This window comes from Rhinopithecus roxellana, chromosome 1 (assembly GCF_007565055.1).
Source record: "Rhinopithecus roxellana isolate Shanxi Qingling chromosome 1, ASM756505v1, whole genome shotgun sequence".
Lineage (NCBI taxonomy): Eukaryota > Metazoa > Chordata > Mammalia > Primates > Cercopithecidae > Rhinopithecus > Rhinopithecus roxellana.
Genome location: NC_044549.1, coordinates 198,621,169 through 198,626,611, shown reverse-complemented (window position 1 = coordinate 198,626,611; position 5,443 = coordinate 198,621,169).

Genomic DNA, 5,443 nt, shown 5'->3' with positions numbered 1-5,443 from the left:
TCAATGGATTCACTGACAGCCCTGGTGGAGCCAATTTTAACTTCTACATATGGAGGATGATATCAGTTTCATCCTCCTTGCATTAAAGATCTGCCGACACTGTCCACGAGACCTCAACTGACCCACAGTGCGGCAAGTCGGGGTGGCTTCAGCCAAGAGAGTGATGCTGCATTAATGTTCACGAGTGACCCCCAACCCTCAAGGAAGTGTCTGTTCACTAACACACCATTCTCACAGCCCAGTCTTTTCATACCAATTTCCCTGTACAACGAATGATCTGAATAACAAAACAGAGAGGCAAAAAAATCAGAGGAAGAGAGCTCTAAAAGCATATTTCAGCTTTCAAGGGTTTTTTTGGTCTCTGTGTGTGTGTTGTTGTTTCTCTTCTTTTCTCAAAGCTGCTGGAAGTCTCAGTTATACAAAACAAGCTTTGGTCACTCCACCCATATTAGCCCAAATAACATGCAAACTTCTGGCCCACCATGGAGCCATTCCAGCCACACACCCAGCCCCCACCACTGCCCGCGTCCCACAACCCTCACCCGGCACAGATGTTTCCTTTTAGTTCCACTGGCCCCATGTCAACAGAAATGTGGCCCAGCTATAACAGAGGCAGAGAACTTTCCACATGCCCTTCAAAGGTAAGAGCATATAGACAGGCTGGTGCAGTGGCTCACACCTGTAATCCCAACTCTTTGGCAGACGGAGCTGGGAGAACTGTTTGAGCCCAGGATTTGGATTTGGAGGCTGCAGTGAACTATGATCATACTACTGCACTCCAGCCTGGATAACAGAGCAAGACCCTGTCTCTAAGAAGAAAAAAAAAAAAAAAAAACCTTTGTTGGCCTAGTACTCTGTCATTCACTGAAGTATTGGCTCTGCTCCTGTGTACCGGCCCCTGAGTTAGGTAGGTCCTGGCAGACAGCAATAAGCCACTCAGCCAAGTCTTAGCTCTCAAGGGGCTCACAGCCCTTGTTTTATCCTTAAAGCTCTGTAGTGTGGCAGTGGAAAGAGAAGGGAATCTCGAGTCCCAAATTTGGCCGAGATACCTGGCACTTGTGTCTTTTTGGACAAATTATTCAAGACCTAACTCCTCTTCTGTAAAGTGGGGTAATAACTTCTACCCTGCTTGCACATGGGATTCTTTCAAGGAGCAAACTGAGGTCTTGCATGGGAGACGCTGAGCAACCTGCAAGGTTGTGGGAAGGAGGAGGGGTGGTCTGAGCCACCACGCTGTCCCAGTGTGTCAAAGAGCTCAATAGCCTCTTTCCACACCTCGATTCCTACCACTCCAAGGGACAGTAAGTTAATCCCCTGATTTGTAACTTTGGGAATAATAAACTGGGCGTGTACTTACCTCATGCCCTCAGCTATAATAGCTCACACAAGAGGAGAAAAACAGATTAGCCCTATAGGGTGCTAGGGGAGATTTCAATCTTCTTTAATGAAACTCCCTGACTTCCCATCATGTCTGAGAATTTGGCGAATATAAACCCAGCTCTGTGTTTAGGGATCCGTGAGTTTCTAAATCATCACACTATCCCTACACAACTTTGCCGGAGGTTTTGCAGGTTTCCCTTTCCCCCCTATAGTTCCTCTATGTTCCCAAGCCTGATTCTTATTCCACGTCCAGAATCTGCAAATGTCCCCAGGGAAGGAAATGCCGGTGACAGGCTGCCCACTTCAGAAAGTCTGGAATTCCCCCTTCTCTGGAATTTTAGGCCATGCAATCCTCTTTGCTTCCAGAGCTTTCCAAAATCTTTAATGATGACACTTGAAATGCATTCAGCATTTTTTAGCTGCAGCAGCATGAATGGTGGTCTGCCATGACCTACATATCCCACCCAGAACTTAAGTCAAAACCTTGTTGAACACCTCCCTTGGAAAATGTCCTCTGATGGGCATTAACGATTCCCGACTATCTGCACTTTTTTGGCCCATTCCCACAGGTCCATACAAATCCCTTTTCTTTGATTATCCCATCTTACTCCTTTCAGGCCCTTGTCCAACTAGCCCAGTTACTCCCTACTACCCAGGAATCCATGTGTATCCTTATCCCTTTGTCCAAACTGAACAACCAAGTGCATTGCTGCACTCAGTTCTCTCGCTGCTGTCCTGCAGGGCTGTAATGCAGCAACAGTCCCTTTGGGGCGCACATCAATATAGAGAACTAATCCACAAGCCAGACCTGGGGTTTTCCTCTTCCAGTATCTGGCTGCAGGAGTCCCCTCCCCCATGAGGCCGTAAGTGTGGATGAGGCACCGGCGAACAGGGGTGACAGACGAATCTGGACTACCTGGTATATTCCTTGGTTGTGCCCACTGAACTGCTCAGGCCTAATCCTGAATGTACATTTTCATGTTGCATGGATTGTTGCTGCACCCACCCAACCTTATGACCTGGTGCGTCTGACAATAACCAGCATGATGGGTGGCTCAGGTCACCTGAGGTCCCAGGGTTGGGTATTCAGTCTCCAATCGGGCCCAGAGGCAAGCCAGAAACTTCTTTTCAAACTCACTCATTTGGAGGTGAATAGTTTTCCACCACATGGCCTTGCTCCAGAATCCTAGGGTCTGTGCTACAACTTCCTATTGGGCCTGTCAGAAACTACACAGCACCCTTATCTGCCCCAGATAGCACTAGCTCTGTTGGAATTTCTGGGTCACATGGAGCAGGAGGGATGCTTGTAATGCAGCTTAGACAGGCTTCAGAGTCCTGTCTTATTCTGGACTCCCATTCACAACTGGTAGGTTTGTGAATTACTCAGGAAATGCATTGAGACAGCATTCTCAAGCACGGCATTCTTGTCTCCAAAATCCAGAGGCCCAACAAGTGCTGGACTTCTCGGTGAGGGTAGTGGGGAGATGAGGGTGGGTGTAAGGTTCAAAATCTACCACCTTAGAGGGAGTCTCTCTCAGAATGCCCCACACCATTGGATACCTAAAAATATTATCAATGTCGTGGACTCCTTAATCTTCATGGGGCTTATTTCCCACCTTCTAGTGCATGTGTCTTTTACTAGGACTTTCAACGGCTTGCCACATCCTATGTACTAGATCTAATAAACATGATTTTATCAATATAAATAGATCAGCACGATGGCCCTGAAGACATCACTGTGACAAAAAGATGATTAACATAGACCAGTGACAAGACACTGAACACATTTTGCAGTTCTTCCACATAAGAGATCTGCTTTTGACCCTTCTTGTTAATGGGGATTAAGGAAGAATTTGCCTAACTTATAGCCACATACAAAACACTGGAGGCTGTGTTGATTAATCTTAGTGAAGACACTTCACCCAACAAAGCAGCGGAAATTGGAACTCTCTCGTGTGTTTGGTCATCTACCATGATTCACCTGGCTTTCACAGGGGCCACAGAGATAAGATAAATGGCAATGAGGTGGGGACAACCACCCTTGCATCCTTAAAGTCTTTGATGTTCATCCTAATCTCAGCAATTTCTCCCAAGATCCAATATTGTCTCTGATTTATGATCTTGGCCAGGGAAGGAAGGCAGTTTTCAACCTTGACCCTTACCATTGTGGTTTTCATTCCATCCCATTTATGACATCTCAATTGTACCATATCCATCCCACCCACACATTTGTGGACAGAAATTATCCCAGGACCTACTGACCATTGTGAGCCAGACTTACTTGTACCATCCATTTATTACCTAGCCTCCATCCCTCATCCCCCTTGACTGGAGAGCCTTGGTGGCATTTCAGGTCTCCCAATACAGGCATCAAGTCAAAACCCAGATTCAAAAGCCTTCAAATCACCTTTCCTCAATGCTGTTATTCCAGATCGGGGAAGCATTATTTTAAGTACTGATGGTGATATCACAGGATTCTTAAAGACACCAACCTCCCTCCTGTCAATGGACTTTCATCTGTGAAACTGGCTTACAGAAACTGGGTGAAGGACTGGAATTTCCCATTATAATGGTTGACATAAGCTTTTTATGCTCCAATTATTATTTTATTATTTTTGACAAGTTGATTAAAATCCTGATTGGCTGCCCATCTGTCTTAACCCTCAGAACACATAATCTATTAGCTACAGCCAGACTGCCACCTGGGCTTTGCTGCACATCATGGAAATTATACTCATCTGGCCTCTGATGGCTACGTGCTGTCACCTGTCCCCTGCTCATCTCAAATCTTAACCCAATAACAGTAGAAATCCCAGATCTATGGTAGCATCTCCTGATGCCAACCCAACTTTCCGGACAAGTATTACTGACCTTCTCAAGGATGCCAGGACTCCTTCCCTAGCAACTTCTTTTTGCTTTAGTGAAGACAGTGTCCTCTAAGTTATCCTGGGGATCATAGATGGGTGGCATGTTCTCCAGGCTCACACGAGAAATCCATTCTAAGACACTCACTTCTATAAACCCTCCAACCCTTTCCTCAATACATTACTCCAAGGCAATTCTGGCATCTCCTCCTCATTTACTTCTGGTGATCGCTGGGTCCACTTCAAAGGGGCTATCCCAGCAGTGAATTAGGAACTTCAGATCTCCTTACCAGGATAATTAAATATTAAACCCTATTTCTAGCCATAGCCCTAGTCCAACACCCTCAAGACACTCCCACCTCAATTTCACATATTCCAAGCTGAGTCTTGTAATTATTTTGATGAGTAATCTATTTCTTCCCACAGCAGGAACCATATTTCCCTGTTCAGGCTGGGCTGTAATCTGACCCTAGTCCTTGGTCTGGAAATAATCAGAAGAAGTGGGACACAGGTTGACCTGTACCATTTCTGAGACATTTGCCTCAAGTATGGCCTTTGGTGATCTCCAGGAAAGGGATAGCTGTGCTCCTTTAGCTGAGGAGTGGAGGCTTCTTCTGCCTGCCCTAAGGGTTCAGGAGAATGTGGGGGTACCCAAGGTCCTATCTTTAACTCAGGTTTGAGTCCCTTTCTTTCCTGATGAAAGTCTTGATTTCTGCAAAAGTAACCTCCTGAGGATGTACCTTGTCTCCTTTGCAACTCTGCCACTCTTGCACAAGGAAATCTTGGGTTTGAAATTCAGCACATTCTACTCAAGTTGTAAATCAGTCTCTTTAAACTGTGCTATGAAGGTCTTCTGGATTTATTTATTTGAGACAGGGTCTCGCTTTGTTGCCCAGGCTGGAGTGCAGTGACATAATCTTGGCTCACTGCAGCCTTGACCTCCTGGACTCAAGCGATCCTCCCACCTCAGCCTCCTGAGTAGCTGGGACTACAGGCATGCACCACCATGCTGAGCTAATTCTTAAATTTTATGTAGAGATGGTGTGTCACTATGTAGCCTAGGCTGGTCTTGAACTCCTGGGGTTAAGCGATCCTCCTGCCTCAGCCTCCCAAAGTGCTGGGATTACAGGGATGAGCCATCGTCCCCAGCCACCTTCTGGTTTTTATATTAATAGCATGCCAAAAATTGATGGCTGGCT